The sequence below is a fragment of the Pelodiscus sinensis genome, chromosome 12 (genome assembly GCF_052426305.1).
Source record: "Pelodiscus sinensis isolate ZL-2025 chromosome 12, ASM5242630v1, whole genome shotgun sequence".
In the NCBI taxonomy this organism is placed as follows: Eukaryota; Metazoa; Chordata; order Testudines; family Trionychidae; genus Pelodiscus; species Pelodiscus sinensis.
Genome location: NC_143063.1, coordinates 19,766,414 through 19,783,709, shown reverse-complemented (window position 1 = coordinate 19,783,709; position 17,296 = coordinate 19,766,414). Strand labels below are relative to the sequence as shown.

At 42.8% G+C, this 17,296-nt stretch overlaps 1 long non-coding RNA gene across 1 annotated transcript in view; it reads right to left on the bottom strand.

Annotated features, from left to right (window-relative positions):
* Positions 1-1,362: 1,362 nt before the first annotated feature.
* Positions 1,363-17,296, bottom strand: part of LOC112545471 (uncharacterized) — a 30,327-nt gene continuing 14,393 nt past the window's right edge. Inside the window, exons 2-4 of the long non-coding RNA XR_012906826.2 lie at positions 7,663-7,707; positions 4,473-4,618; positions 1,363-2,995 (exon numbers count right to left, since the gene is read on the bottom strand). This is a non-coding gene — a long non-coding RNA (uncharacterized LOC112545471). The remainder of the gene's footprint in view (positions 2,996-4,472; positions 4,619-7,662; positions 7,708-17,296) is intronic.

The following is a 17,296-nucleotide window of genomic DNA, read 5'->3' as shown; positions in this document are numbered from 1 at the left end:
TAGAGTATCTACGAAAAAAATGGTTATTTTAAATCTGTGCTACATTTGAGTAGTGACCGGTTAAATAACATGGAATGACAAGCTTAATCAGACCTATGCCTAACAGGGATACTGAAATATTTAACAGCAGAAAGTGATGCAATTGACTCTCACGCTGTCTCTCTTCTTCCTCAATTTTTTTCTTGGTCTAGTTACTGGAGACAGTGGAAAAAACTTTTGCAATTACTAACTGAGGTGTGGTCTCCAGAAATGCCAGTTCAGTGCAACAGAGAAGAATAAAGTATGCAGAATATCAAAGTTCAGGGCTGTCTGTGATTCTGTTCCAAGCTGTAGGCCTCTAGCCTCCATTTTTCCTGGGGGTGAAATCTCATGATACTCCCACCATTTGGGGTATGTCCACACTACAGAGTTTTATTGGAAAAATGGTCATTTTTCTGGCAAAACTTGAGGAACGTGCATATTGCAATCACATTCTTTCACAGGTAAACTGAAAGAACAGAGGAGTTTTTCTGAGGTTGGTAATCCACATTCTACGAGGAACAAGCCTTTTTCCAAAAGAGCTCTTTCGGAAAAAGGCATGAGTGGACGGGGAGGAGGAGTTTTTCTCAAAAGAAGAGGCCTCCAGGAAATAGCACAGGTGCCCTGGTTGCCACTCCATACAAAGTAATCACAACTCTATAGTTCCTGTCTGCTGACCCCTCTTAAAGCTGCAGGCACCCTGGACAAGCCTTGTGGCAGGAAGCTGGCTTCAAAGCAGCACCTTACCACGTGGCTCTCCCTGCCATAGTCTTGCCAGCCATGGCTGAGTCTGAGATTGAGCTCTCCTCAATCCCTGTGGTCCTTGCAGGGAGCAGCCCCAGGGATCCCAGGTCCCACCCAGGGGAAGCAAGAGGTGCACACTGTCCTGCTCCGCGCTAGAGATCCTGTCTGTCCTCGAACTGTGTGGCGAGGAAGAGACCTTGCAGAATCTCCAGTCCAAGCGCAGAAATGTGGACATTTATGACCAGAAGGCCGACTCCCTGGTGGAGTGTGGACACCCACCCCGGACCTTGGAACAGGACATCGTGCTGTGGTCCATGCACATGCAACCACATGCAGAGGACACAGCAGGCATCCCCTGAGCATAACCGGGATCCTGCTGCCAGGCTCAGGGGAGGCCAGACATGTCCTGCCCCTTCGGGTGTGGGGGGGCCGTGCCGCCACAGCTAGAAGCAGGCTAGCTACAAGGGTGCAGGCACGATGCCACACAGAGCAAGGAGTGCCGCACCCAGCACATGGGCATGCCTGCCAGGCTCTGGCAGGTGGCTGAGGTGGTGTGGCTCGGTCCTCAGTTCCAGCTGGTCCAGCTGTGGAGAACACACAGAGGGAGAGGCAGTCTGTCATCCCTGCAGACACTGTCTCTGAGGCTGTGCCCTCCTCTGTGAGCAGTGACCAACAGTCTTCAGCCCAGAGGAAGGAGACGTTCCAGAAGCAAGGTGCACAGCGGGCCATACCTCACAGGAGCCCCGCTGGGAGCAGCCTGAGCCTCCCTGGGATTCATGCACACAGGTGCGGCTCGCAGGGCTGTTTGCAGGAGCAGCTGCTGTCTCGCACACGGGGACCCAAAGGCACACCAGGGTGCAAGAAGAGCTTATGTCCCAGCGCATCAGTGTCCTTCACGACATCCACCAGACCTTGGCACACAAGGTCCACGCAGACTTGGAGTGGTGAGACCGTGCATGGGGCCAGTTGATGCAGCTGTGTGATAACGTGTGTGCCGTCGTGTCCCGCATGATGCCATACCCGCCTGATGCCGCTGCTCCTGGCTTCCACCCTCCTGCCCCCCATGCTATGCTAATTCTCTATCTACCTGCCCCCTGCTATGCCTCTGCTCCCTCCCCATGCCATGCCCATGCCTCCTCCCCAAGTGATGCCTATGGCCCCTTCCCCTGCCCTCCCACCAACCCTGGCCCCGCTCCAACCCCCCCTTATGTCCACCTCTCTGTGCTCCCTGGACCCACCCAACCACAACTCTGATGAGGTCCCCGCACCCGGGGTGGTACACTGAACCATCCCCATCCCTGTTCCGAGCCCCCCTCCTCCTGCTCTCCTTTTAAGAATGTTTCATTAATACAGACTGCATTTTTTTTAAACCAAACAGGTGTATTTATGGAGAGGTCAGGGAAAGGGCAAAGGGAGGGGTTGTGGTGGGGAAGGGATAGGGCCGCAAGTCAGAGGTCCCTAGGGAGAGTTACTGGGGTACTTGAGAGAACCACTCCCTCAGGGCCTCCTGGATGTGCACCCCCAATTGATGGGCCTGGTGGATGGCAGCTGTCCATGGCTGCTGGAAGGCTTGCCACTTGTGGCCGGTGTCTGCCTCCCACCCTGTGAGGAAGGCTTCCCCCTTCCTCTCCACAATTTTGTGGAGGACACAACATGCCGCGACAACCTCGAGGATTTTGTGCTCACCCATGTCAAGGCGGGTCAGCAGGCACTGGAAATGTGCCATGAGGCAGCCAAAGGCGCACTCCACCTGGATGCAGGCCCAGTTCAGGTGGGCATTGAATTGGTTCCTGCTGGGATCCAGGCGGCTGGTGTATGTCTTCATCAGCCACGGCATCAGGGGGTAAGCCATGTCCCACACGATGCACAATGGCATCTGCACATCCTCAATGGCAAGTTCACGGTGGGGGGAAAATGTGCCCGCCTCCTGCTTGTGGTACAGGCTGGAGTTTCTGAACACTTGGGCATCGTGTGCCCTGCCCGACTATCCAACAAAACTGTCTATAAATTGTCCCCGGTGGTCGACCAGGGCCTGCAGCACCATCGAAAAGTAGCCCTTTCAGTTAATGTACTGGGCTGCTTGATGTTCTGGTGCTCGGATCGGGATATGGGTCCTGTCAATGGCTCCGCTGCAGTTCAGGAACCCCAGGGCAGCAAATCCAGCCACGATTGCATCTAGGTCTCCCAGATGGATGAACCTCTGCAGCAGGATCGAGTTGATGGCCCTCACCACCTGCAGAAGGAGACAAAGAAACACACAAAACAGAGAATGAGAGAGGGAGTGCCTGAGCCCTTGGGAGGTGCCCAACCTGCTCCCCTCTCCTTTCCCCCCCCACCAAACACCCCAGGAGCCACCTCCTATGAGGCTGCCCCAGCAGCAGGGCTGTGTGAGGATGGGACAACACAACCCCCCCTGGACGGGACTTCTCCCCCACCTCCACAGCTCCCCCTTTCCTGAGGGTCCCCCTTAACCAACACTCTCCTTCCGCCCTGCAGGGACTGTAGCCCGAGAGTGCCTTACCTCCATCAGAGGGCCCTGACAGTGGACTTCCCCACGCCGAACTGGTTGCCCACCAATCGGTAGCTGTCGGGGGGTGGTGAGCTTCCCAAGGACTATTGCGACCCACTTCTCCAGGGGGATGGTGGGCCCCAGGTGGGTATCATGTCTCCAGAGGGCGGGGGGGCGAGCCAGGCACACAGCTCCAGAAAGGTGGCCTTCTGCATGCAGAAGTTTTGGAGCCACTCCTGGTCATCCCACTGCTCCAGGACCAGCCAGTCCCACCAGTTGGAACTGGTGTCGAGCCTCCCAAACACCTCTCCTTCGTGGGGTGCAGTTGCCAGAATGGAGTAGCCGCACCCAGGGAAAGCGTTCCCAGAATGAGCTCGGGGTCAAGCTCGTACAGGACCAGGAAGGCAGCTGGAAGAAAGCGCTGCAAAACCTGCAGCATGGCGGTGTGGGGCCATCGCATGCCCAAGGGCAGCTCCGGCCCCATGGCTCAAAGGAAAAAGCTGTGGTGTCCAAAAAAACCAGGGCAACCACAGCAGGCACTGCAAGAGCTTTGCTGTCCCTTGAAGAGGTAGCAAGCACGCAGCAGAAGCAGAGCAATGGCTGTCAACGGGGGTCCCTTTCAGTGCGTGTCTCTGCAAGGCTCTGGCACCAGCCCTCGGAAACAACTGATTACCTAAAGCCCTGGTTGATATGGTTCCGGGTGGGCTTTTACGTGAGAGAGTGCCCAATGATTCTGGGCGCTCTCTTTCACAAAAGCTCGTCGCTTTTTCAGTGCGCTTTTGTGTGTGGACGCTCTTTTTCGGAAGAAGTTTTTTCCGATGATATCTTCTGAAAAAAGCTTTTCCCAAAAGAATCCTGAAGTCTAGACATAGCCTCAGTCTGGGTCCCCTGGGATTCAGCATTCTGTATACCAGCCTCTATGATTCCTCATTAAACATAGCTGGGTTCAATCCTTCCTTACAAGAGCTGTAGCCAGAGCTGCAGTACAGTGACATAAATAGTCTTGTCAAAGCACAGTATTGTTTAAACTCAAGAGGAAGAATTAAAGCAGGACAAGAAAGGGATTTTTTTTTAACACACCTACGTGCATCTGTTGTACTTTAAATCTAAGTTGCTTTAGTTTATCCAGCCACTCCCACTTTTGCAGCCGGGATTCAGTCTGTTACCCCCTTATTTCTCAGACGCACAGAATTTTACCTACTCCAAAGTTCTTTGTTCCAGTTTTCCAGCCTGGATTCCCCTTTCTATTGTTCCAAACCAAGGGTGTTGAATTCAGCATAGTCAAAGGTAAACTTCAAAGGGATTACCAGCAGTTTTGTCCTTTTTTGTATTGGGATCACAATGCTCCTGCAAGATATGAAAAGCAGTTGTAAGATCTTTTTTACACATTGAACCCAGAGAGATTCAGTGATTTTTCCCAAACCTACGCAGAAGAAAAAAGCAAAAACAACAACAAAAACATTCCAGGCAGGATCTGTTGTGGCTACAGTATCATACTCCCTTTGATAGCTGACCCTTATCCTCTGTGATAGCACAACACTCATTATGCCATGAAAATATATCACCTACATCTGGGTAGAGGAAAAGAAGAATAAATAAGATTGGATCTACTATATATTTTGAAGAGTTTGTTTGTGGATTTGTTTGTGCAAAATAAAGTCATACTTCATGATTACCTATGGATACCAAATTTGCATAAATTAACTTAAATTAACTAAATGCACCACTTTTTACATGGGAAGATGCTAGGTAAAAGGTTTAAATAATTATTTTTGTTTCTCATTGGAAAAAATCATGATTATTATGATCAGAATTCATAAAAATATTTGCTAACAAAATTAAAATTGAGTCATCTATTCAACTGTCATTTTATTGCAAAGAAAATTTTTACTGTTAAAAATCACAAAATAATTCAAATTTGTTATGGAAAGAGTAATGCAAGCTTTACATAATAGGCATTACCTTTTTGGTGTTCATATTTGTTTTGTTATTTACTTTAAGAATGCATTCACATATTATCTATTAATATTATAAATATGATAAAGAATCAGAATTGATTGTTTGACATAATTATCTGAAGATTTTGATGCACCAGTGATTTATTTCAATTTTACTTTTTATTTCAATTTTTATTTAGACCAACACCAGTTAATTTTCTTCACTCATTAAGAGTTTCTGATTCAAATTTACTATGTATGGTAATTATTAAATTAAGTGAACAATGTGTGAAGTTGAAATCCTACAAATTTAAAACTTGTTTTACTTCCCTTTTGCAAGCATATTAATAAAAAAAATTACATACATTTAATTTCTTGAACTTTCCTATAAGTGTAATCTATGCAAAAATAGCTTTCCCCGGGCAACTATAGGCATTACCTGGTAGTTTTGAATAAATGTTAGTAAGATTTAGGGGGCCAGAATCTGTCACCCGTATTCATACCTCATTTTGTGAAAAGTTCGACTGAATTAAAGAGTAAGCACTACTTTGTATAAACTAATATGGCTATAAGTAAAAAAAAAAAAAAAAATCTGATTTTTTTTCCCACATGAGAATAAAGATTATATGCCCAAATGGTCAAAATCATAAATCAGGCCCTCAAAAAATTATGAGATTGGTTCAAATATTAGGAGATTTTGAAACAAGAATCTAAATGTGCCATTTTTTATTATATTCCATCTGGCTTTCAAATCTTCATCATACACTGGGGCCCTATATTGAAACTTTTCTTTGCAACCATAAAAGCTAGCCCCTTATTTGGTTAAAAAAATGAATCTGATATCTTCACAATAACAGAATTTTGAGAGCTGAGATTTTAACCAAATCTCCCCACCCCTGTATCAACTATTGCAAGAATTGTGGACACTAGGGGTGTGTCTAGACTACAGGGTTTTTTCGAAAAAAGGGGCCTTTTTTCTAAAAAACTTCCCCTCCGTCTAGACTGCCACCGAGTTCTTTTGAAATTAAATTGAAAAAACAAGACGGTTTTTCGACGACAGTAAACCTCATTTTACGAGGAGGAACACCTTTTTTTCGAAAGTGCTCTTTTGAAAAAAGGCATTCTTGACTGCAAACAGGGCTTTTTTGAATGAGAGCATCCAGACTGCCTGTGTGCTCTCTTTCGAAAAAGCAGCTTGCTTTTTCGAAAGGAGTGGTTGCAGTCTAGACGCTCTCTTTCGAAAGAGGCTTGTAGTCTAGATGTAGCCTAGGACTATTGAACAATATTTGGAGTGGGCCAAAAGACACAAGAGTGCTTATTGATTAGCACTCAAGACTCCTCTGGTTTTTGCACAAATTGGTTTTGCACAAATATTGGTAAATTGGCTACAAGCAAAAATTAATCACAGAGATACAACTAGATCATGCTCTTATATGTATGTATATAAAAGAAAAGCAGAATATTGGAATTAAGATCTCCCTGTTGACCTGAAAGGATTATATCCCCTTATTACACCCCAAGGAAAAGAATCATAAAATATAATTGTCAACCAGATTTCCTTTTTTCCCCTCCAGCCTTTAACTTGAAGGTCATATAAGTCTTCAAAACTCCAGCATGTTCTCTACTCCTACACACTTATTTATCATCACTCATCCACAGCAGTGTAAAATACCATGTTTTCCAGTCTTTTAGGACTGTGGAGATATATTCTGCCTACATTCGGATCACAGTGATTTTCACTGTGACCAGCAGATGAAAGATTTTCCAGAGTATTCCAGTGAATGACATTTTTTTCCACAAGTTATTTGTCAACCTTTCAACAGGGCACCATATTTTTCCTATTAAGCCACTTGGAGCTATCACCCAGTAGCTAGAAGAGCTTGTGGCGCTTTGCTTGAGCTCATAAAGCACAAGGCAAAGTGTTGGTAACTCAAAAATGCACATTGCTTTAAATCAAATTTATTAAACAAGTGAGGCTGGCAGGATGTGAGATGCCTACTTGCTTTAGTAGAAGGATGACTAAAATGTTCCACTGCGGCAGAGGTTACACACACTGTACACGCTGTCTGTTGGGAGGAAAAGGAATTTTCCTCTAGTCAGAAAATAAATGTGTCCCGCATAAGCAAGAAGTGGGTCCTTAGAAATAAGATCTAATGCAGAGTCCCATTCACAGCATCATTTTTTTGCATTTGTAAGGATTGTGCCAGCAGACGAGGCAAAGTGAGCAGAGAGAAAATACAACATGCAGAAACTCTAGCACTGTCCTATTAAAAGGCTCATCACATAACATATAAGGTGATTGGGGGCTGATACATTTTGTTTTGCCAATAAAGGAACCAACTCTGCTACTTCTTGTACTTTACCACTCAAAATCAACAAATCCTCCACCTCAATCATGCTTACTCCAGCTTGCCTGTCCAGGCAGTCCATACTTGAGTGTAATGGGATTCTTACCTCTTACTCTCCTGTATAGGCAAGCAGTCCACATTTCAATAGAGCCTTTAAAAATGATATAAAAATAAATAATCAATAATAATAATAATAATAATACTTAGCTCTGACAGATCCATAGCTATCAAAACAAGGCAGTGTTGATTATAGCTGTTTTATACATAGGGAAACAGAGCCACAGGAAGATGAAGTGACAAACCCAATAACAAACAACAGGGCTGTAGCAGAGCTGGGAATAAACCAATATTCCTGAGTCCCCAACGTGGTCTCCCATACTCTACCATCCAGCCTGGGCACCAGAGTATACAAGATGAAAGATTCTGCCAGGCCAGGGAGGGTGCTGTGGGATTTGGGTGTGAGGGGGTGCGAGTGGGATGCTTACTTTCTGCCCCCCCTTCCAAGGACGCACGTGGCTCCATGCTCCTTGCTGCTCCCAGGCACTGTCCCCTAGTGCTATGTGAATGACAAGGAAAAGTCTCAGGGAAAGCAGCTCTGCGTGCCACACACCCCCTCCCCCGCCCCCACAGCTAGGGGGGAGAGGGAGAAACTGCACACGGAGTCACTTCTTCCTCCATACCACAAGTGTTCCTGCATTAGGCTCACCCAGAGTACAGAGATTCAAGTGTAATCTGGTGTGTTAACATGCTCAGATGGACAGTGTTTGCTGCACCACGGTGCATGGGTTAATGAGGGAAACTGCATGGCTTGCGACATACCTGATGTGTGACAAAGAGAAAACTTCACTCTCTAGGGCTGGCAACTATCACAAGCACAAAATCCACACACCATTTAGCCCAGTCTTCAGCTAGCTCTGATGAAACAATACTTATTTGCACCTGCTGAGAATCTGGATCATTACTGTGTTAGACATAACAAAGTCTGGTTTCACCTTTTTCCTGTTTGCTCTCTCCTGGTCTATGCTTACAATGAAAATCAAATAAAAATTGTATTATAGCAAGCCATTATCCCCCAGGACTATATATATTTAAGCATTTCCAACCCTATGCAACATAATTAACCATTACTTGAGTTATGGATTGCAAACCGAGGGTGCCGAAGAGCTGTAATATCCAACATTTGCCAGTATAATCCACAATGAAGGAGTCTATTTTTATAGGAATAAAACAATTAAGTTTAGCATTTTTTCACTTTTTAAATTACTGCTTTTTCATGGTGTGGTTCAAGGACAAATCATGTGGGCTTGTCAATAGCACAAGGTAAGATGGAGTAGACAAACTAAACTTTCTAGCTGACTTGTAACAAGAGAGTCTGAATGCACTGGAAATTAAATCTGAGGGGTGGTTTATGGAATCTTTCAGGCATATGTCCAGGGCAAGGAGTACTGGACAGGGAGAGGGGAGGCAGTTGCTCCCTTATGAAAGAGTTTGGTCATCCTACCTGTGCTATCACACAATGATGGATGACTCTCTGGCCACAGAAGGAAGAGTGCATGCTGCATCCTCTTGCAGTAAGTTAAACTGTTATAAACATTCATCTCCACTAGTAATGTAAAGCCCAATCCTGCATTCCATGCTCAAACTAAACTCCCACTGGAATCAAGGCTTACAAAGTAATATATCAATGTAAATAATTTTGGATAGCACTGAATTCCAATGTATTTATGCTTTAATTTAAAAGTAGACCTCAACCAAAATCCCAGAACAGAACTTTTCTAAATTTTTGATAAGCACCCAAAATCGGATTCAAGTGCCACATCTTTATGACAGGCTGAACTAAAATCCTGGATTTTAGACTTTGGAATATTTGAAATTTACAGCATAAACACATTTCACTTGCAAATGAAAAATAAATTATGTAGCTAGTAAGTAAGTGATCTATACTGTTCTCAGTGTCTAAACTATAATCCTTTTTTCCTCAACCCACTCCTTCCCCACCCATTCTGCTGTGGATACAACTCTGGAATGTTTCAGCATAGCCCAGGCAAGTTGATTGATTTTGCCACATGAGGCAGTATCATACCAAAACCACAGGAAGGGGGAAAGATAGCCTTTCTGGCTATGTCTAGACTACATGGCTCCGTTGACGGAGCCATGTAAAATAGTTTATTCAGCATAGGCAAAGAAGCGGGGATTTAAATAATCCCCGCTTCATTAAAATAAACATGGCTGCCGCGCTGTGCCAATGATCAGCTGATCCGGCACAGTGGGAAAGTCTAGACGCGCTGCGGTAGACAAGTGAAGCCTTTGTCGACCGCTCCGGTATGCCTCATGAAACAAAGTTTACCAGAGTAGTCGACAAAGGCTTCCCTTGTCGACTGCGGCGCATCTGGACTGCCCCACTGTGCCGGATCAGCTCATCGTCAGCACAGCACGACGGCCATGTTTACTTTAATGAAGCAGGGATTATTTAAATCCACGCTTCTTTGACTATTCTGAATAAACTATTTTACATGTCTCCGTCGACGGAGCCATATAGTCTAGACATAGCCTCTGAGTTTAGTCTCCATGCTCTTCTCGAAGGGGAGGTATGAAGCAGAGTCTCCAAATTATGCAGATCCTTACTAGTTTTTCAATGGAGGGAACTCCCCCCAAAATGGAGTGGGTTATCCAGCCATGCTGTATTAGGCTCCCCTTCTTCTCTGACAGAGGCTTCTTATAGGAGGCCTGCTACTCTTGATGGGTCCCACCCAGCTGCCCCCTATTCCTCCTTCATAAAGGGTGGAGAGGGCATAGAAGTTACAGCTTTTTCTCACTTCTATAATCACTAACTCTTTCTGGATTTCCAGGATGAATGACTACCAGTTTTGGAGAAGACCGTGTCATGTAGAATGGCTGCTCCATAGCTTTTCCTCTCCTGTTCCTTTAGTCTGCCTCTTGAATCTATGAAAGGAAATATTTGTACTGGCTCCAAGTCCCAATTTCATAGGTTTAAGAGCCTTTACAGCATCCCTTTATTCCCTCCCATATCCTACATGTGAGAAATAGAGGGGAGGAGCCATATTAAGTGATCCAGTGTCATCCTCCTTCTATCAAAGGAAAATATTTAAAGTCAGTGATTGTTCTGCTCATGTAGAAATTGCAGGTATAGTCTCTCAGTAACGTTTTCATTCAAAGAGTGATATTCTTCTCAGCTCACATAGATGAAAAGTCTGCTGTATTGACTTCTACTCTATGTTTATTCCCAATTGATTTTCATCCAGCACTTCACTAGAGAGTAGCACATTCTGTAAAAGGATGGGTGCTTTTGAAATAATTATGAATAAATAATTCACAGTTAGAACATACTGAGGTCAGACCAAAGGCCAATCTAGCCCAGTATCCTGTCTTCCAACAGTGGCCAATGTCAGATGTCCCAGAGGGAATAAACAGAACAGGTAATCATCAAGTGATCCATCCCCTCTTGTTGAAGTTTTGAACTTCACAACAACCTCTGGTCAGGAGTTCCACATGTTGTGGATTGTGTGAAGAAGTATTTCCTTTTGTTTTAAACCTGTTACCTATTAATTTCATTTGGTGACTCTAGTTCTTGTGTTATGGGAAGGAGTCTATAACTCTTCTTTATTTACTTTTGCTATATTAGTCATGGTTTTATAGACCTCTATCTTATCCCTCCTTAGTCATCTCTTTTCCAAGCTGAAAAGTCCCAGTCTTGTTAACCTCTCTTCATATAGCAATTGTTCCATACCCCTGATAATTTTTGTTACCCTTCTCTGAACTTTTTGCAATGCCAATGTATCTTTTTGAGATAAGGAGACCACATCTGCATGCAGTATTCAAGATGTTGGTTTACTATGGATTTATATAAGGACAGTAAGATATTCTCTCTCTTATTCTCTATCCCTTTCGTAATGATTCCCAACACTCTTTTCTTTTTTGACTGTTGTTGCTCATTGACGGAATGTTTTCAGAGAACTATCTACAATGACTTCAAGATCTCTCTCTTGAGTGCTAACAGCTAATTTATTCCCCGTCATTTTATATGTTTGGCTGGGATTAACTTTTCCACTATGTATTACTCTGCATTTATCAACATTAAAAATCATCCGCCATTTTGTTTCCCAGTCACCTAGTTCTGTGATCCTTTTGAAGCTCTTCACAGTCAGCTGTAGACTTAATTACCTGGAGCAGGTTTTTTTTTCATCTGCAAATTTTTTCCTCTTCCCGTTTAGCCCTTTCTCCAAATAATTTATATGCATGTTGAACAGGAGTGGTCCCAGTTTTGACCTGTAGGGGCCACCACTAGTTACTTTTCTCCATTCTGAAAACTATTTATTCCTACATCATTAGCCAGTTATCAATCCATTACGGACTGTTTACGTTGCTTAAGAGCCTTGGGTGATGGACTTAGTCAAAGACTTTCTGGAATGTTTCTCATCAAATCTTACACATTTTATTATTGTCCATCCTCTCCTCTTTCCTAGAACATAGAGGATCCCCATGGGATCTCTTCGTCCAGTCCATGTGCTCCTCTACACCTGTCAACTTTCCCCTAACAATTAGTTGAAAAACTGCTCAACAAACTTTTACTTTTAAGTGCCAGCAATCTGGTTCCATTTTTATTTAGATGAAGCCCATCCTTCCTGTATAGCCTCATACTTTCCACAGTTGCTAATAAATCTAACCCCCTCCTCTCTGCACCATTATACCTATACCAGGAGCTCCTTGCACTGAATGTACACTTATGCCACATGTACTTAGGACAGGTAATCATGCATGCTCCATTTGGTGCAATAAACTGGTTAGCCCTCGCCCTCGCCCCGTTACTGGTATTATGCCTGCACTTTCTTTTTTACTCCTATAGCTAATTCCTTTTTAAATAGGGTTTTATTTAAAGCATATAGGTTTGGTTTTAGTTTAGTTTTAAAAAGTTTAGAGAATGTCAAGTGTTTCTAGCTCCCTTCAAATTCCCCATCTAAACTCACTTGCAAAATTCTCCTGTTAGCTGCTCAAGTTCACTAGCTCCTCTGGGTTTTTTTATGCTGGGATTTTTAAAGCCCTGGACTTCCTAAGTAGCCCTGCCCCCCAGTTAAGGCTTGATAGATATTAAAGTGATTAGGTATCAAAGTCCCTTGAAGAAGTTCTCAGCCTTGCCTAGCTAAATCTGAATTCTCTCAAGAACAATCTGAAGTTCTCAACATACTGTTCTGGGTTGGGTTCTACATGATCTTCCTTTGGGGATCAGAGACTCCAGGCTACATCTACATTGCTCTCTCTTGCACAATAACATATGCAAATGAGGCACAGCAATGAATATCGCCCTGCCTCATTAGCATACTTAATTAGCTGCCATTTTTGCACAAGAGGCTTTTGCGCAAGAAGGAGCAGTCTACACTGCTCTTTCTTGTGCAAAAACCCCCTCTTGCGCAAGAGACATTCTGCCTGAAAATAAGCGGCAGAACAGCTCTTGCGCAAAAGCCCCTTGTACAAAATGGTGGCTCATTAAGTATGCAAATAAGGCACGGCAATATTCATCACCACACCTCATTTGCATATGGTATTGCGCAAGAAAACGCTATGTAGACGTAACCCAGGTGTGAACAGCTGACAAATTTTTTTCTTTTTGTGCATGTTCTTCTCGTGTCCAGGCTGCATAAACTAAGTTGTTATAGGACACTGAACATTTGGATCAGGGTTTTGTGAACTTTTAAACTGAAGGTTTTGGTAATTCGATGAAAGCCAAAAAGACAAACCAACTGTAACAATCTGAATTTCTTCTAGTCCAGAATGATTCTGCCTTGATCAATGACAATGTTTTTCACATGATAAAGACAACTTAGGAGCTATCCTAGTTTAAAAACTGTAGTGCTGATGCTATATGGTGGCAAACTAAAAAAGAAGCATGTCTTTTAGATGTCCTTTCTATTCTAGATGCTATGGAGGCTAAAGAAAGACTTTTTAGCTGTTCTGAACCTAAGCTTTCAATGTGACTGGATAGTCTCCCATCCATCCTCTTTGGGTAAATATCTTCTGATAGAAATAGCCCAACTGGTCTAATTTGTGAAAAGCAAATTCACAACTAAATGGAGCTTTTCTCTCTGCTTCTTCAATCACCCTGCATGCCTTCATTCTTCACTGAAGCAAATACTATTTTTCACTACTGAAAGTGGTATATTTTTCCCAAAACAAGAAGATATAACATATTTTTCTCACTATTGTAATACATTGGTGAAATGGCAAACAGACACTACTCCAGAACATCTTTCTTTGACTTAAATTTCCTATAAAAACACTATGTGATTTCATTAATCTTACCAGAAAACAATAAAAACACATTTCTTTAACTGTAGTTCCAGTAAAATCTGTTTTTGTGAAAAACTTTTAGGCCATATTTTCACCAAACTGCTCCTTTTTATTTATCTTTTTATTCATGTTTAGGAATCATATAGCATCTTTAAGATGCTAAAATTCTGAATTTGTTTGATTTTTAAATGATTTTTTTCTCAACAATTGTATGTAAATTTTTCATTTTAAAAATGTGTTAGTTTTCAAAAGATGACATCTTTTGTTCTTCTCTTTTCTTCCTTTTCTCCTGTTCTTTTCCCATTATGTCACTTAAATTATGATGGGGAGGTGGAGAGAAATAAAAAGGGAGAGAAGGGGGGAAAGTTTTAAATCTTTAAGTTAAAGAAATATAAAAAAAGTATCTGATTTTTTACCAGCATGTATTCTGAGTAGAGCTGATCAGGATTTTTTTTTAAAGCCTCAACATGGAGTCAGGACATGCAGATTATCAAAATCCAAATTTTTCCTTGTATCAGTTTTGGAAAAAGTTTCAATAGGCCCAGGATGGAATTTCTGGTCAGATAGAGAAAGAAACCCCACAATTGCTAATAGTCTTGTTGATAGGGCAGTCACCTGGGATGTGGGAAGTAGGAGAGTATGGGCTGCACTGAGATAAACCTATCAAAGTTTTTCATGGAAAATGGGAGAGAGACCCACTTACCCCTGAATAGGCATGAAAAACTTTGAAAGGTCTTAGGTTCATCCCAATATTGAATCAAAAAATATTTTGAATCCCAAAGTTTTGCAAGATAGGAAACCATTTCCTGCGCAGCTTGAACTATGACTACTAAGACACAGTGAGCCAAATCCGCTTTTCATTTATATTAACTCAACCCAAGTGAAGGCAATGATGACAGGCAGAACTTGGAATGCTCCAGTGACTGGCATGGACTTCCATGCCACGGAACACAAGCACAATGATAAAGAGGGTGAACATCTTCATGAGCTTTCTTTGTGTAACACTTTTACTCAGAGAAAGATGGATTTATTTGAGGTTTTGATCCCTTTTGAGGGGGCTGTGCCCTAGAACTGCATTCTCCCAGAGCTGAAGTGGTTCAGTGTCTGCATTGCTCTTTGGGGGAGGGAGGGCATTAACCCCAACTGAGTGCCTTGTCTGGGGGAGACAAAAGAATCTGGCTCAGCAGGACAGGATGGTGGATAGCCCTGGAGCACAAGCAGCCAGGTGTCAGTGGCATAATCAGCAAACGGGGGAACAATCCGAAGGGTTCTTCTGTGACCTCACCCTGTCACAGTCACATCTAGGATATTACAATAAAATGGCACAATTTGTATTTGCTAATGTAAATTAAAAGTCAAACGTGCAAATTCTTATTTAAAAAATAAAACACAAGGAACTTAATGGACAAGCATCTCAAAAACAGAGCCAGATTCTGCCATCCTTGTTCACACTATTCCTAACTGAATCCCATTGATGTTCATGGAAAAACTCTCAGAAAGTTCATCTGAGATCGGGTTTAGATCAGTTTCATTAAATCAATGGGACTGCTAATAGAGAACCCAATGTGCTGCTCCTTGCTCTAAGCTTATGACAAACCCATGATGAGGACAGAGTAAAATCTTGTCCATACAGGGAAGTTGATTGCCATAGATATAATTATACAGTTATAGCTCTGTTGGTATAATGTCCCCTGTGGTCACAGTATTCTGAATGAAAGTGACTTTAAGATGAAGTATTCATACCAGAAATAAGTCTCTTTTATTCCAGAGTACTATGACCACATGGCATAGCCACAGTAACATAATTATTCTACCATAACTATGTTGGACAATTTCCCTACGTACATGAGTCTTAACATACTTCTCAGTGTGATTGAGGTAATTTGGGGCTACAATTTTTAGCTTGTGTGGGACAAGAAAAAAAGTGGTTAGTCTAAAAGTCTCAGCTCCCTTCAGTATATTACAGTCCACATGAGCAAACCCCTTGTCATCTGCCAGAGATGCAGGAATGCAGACTCAAACTCAGAAGAAATCTCAATATTCTTGAAACAAGAGATTCTTCATATTACTACATTTTCTAGCAGTGCCTGTCAATCATGAAACTTCAGAAATGTCACAAACACCCACACACGCTGTTTCAAAAGGTATCTAATGTAGGCTATATAATACCATATTTCAAAATGGATTCAAAGCTTTTCATCTATCCAATAGTTAAGAAAAAGGAAAAACACAAACATGAAATGAAATGAAATATATTTGTTTTGCTATTAAAAGCAACACTATTACCCTTTTCCACATCCCATTTCATCACAATTATTTTTGTGGTTCATGTTATGGTCCCAATCCTTTAACTGAACCAGCGTGTGTATGAGAGAGGGGAGGGATCCTTCAACTGAATCTGTGTAGAGTCTATGTGTTCATGCATGATTCTAGCGGAGCATATCTGTAAAGATATGATTCTAAGATGCAATTTTTGACTTTAAAAAGGCTGCAGAGTACCAATTCATTCTTTTATGGTTTAGAGTGTGCGAAGTAGCAACTTCATCCTTATGCTAGACATACATTACATTAAAATAAGAGGAGGGAGAGAGCCATATGTTTGTGGAAAGTGCTTATCTGTCGCAGTAATAAATACAATACAATAGCTAGGTAGATCACAGTACAACTTCTTGTCCTTCCTGGATTCCAGTGGCAGGACAGATAAGAGAAGACCACAAGCCCAAGTTACATTCCTTAGGCCTAAATCAGCCTTGCACCTGTGTTGTAACATTGTTAATTAAGTACTAGCAATGTATCTGAGACTGTACAAGACATAGAAGAGAGACAGACCTGTTGCTGCAGAGCTTCTCATTTCACCAAGAGCTTGTCTGTATGAACATTTAGGCTAGGTCAACATTTGGGTGGCATGTAGAATCTGGACACTGCACACCCAGCTAGCATGAGTATAAACAGCCATGCAGACAGTGAGCTATTTCTCAGGAGAGTAGATAGCACACCCCAAAATGATAAGACAAAACCCTATATTGCTGTGTACTTGCCCAAGTAAGTTGTAACTGGGCTTCCAGCCAAGGGGTGAAGACAGCATGAAGAGAAGCCAGGATATAAAGGAGCCACTAGCAACTCTGCTATCTGCAACTTTTCAGCCTTAACTAGGAAGAGTTCACAGGAGTGGCCCATTATCCCATCCTCCAGGGCTCCTCTCACCTCCCCTGACTGCTTCACCCACTCGCTGCTTGAGTCAGGGCCAAGAGCAGAAGGCATTGCCAAACCAGATCATATTAGTTTTTCTAGTCCAGTATCTTGCCTTCACAATAATAGAGGCTGCATAGGAAGGTGCAAGAAACACTATAATTAATAACTCTGGGACAGCCAACACATAATGCACAATCCCCATCTATAACACCTCCCATTTATTGGCTGCTATATGCATTGACACT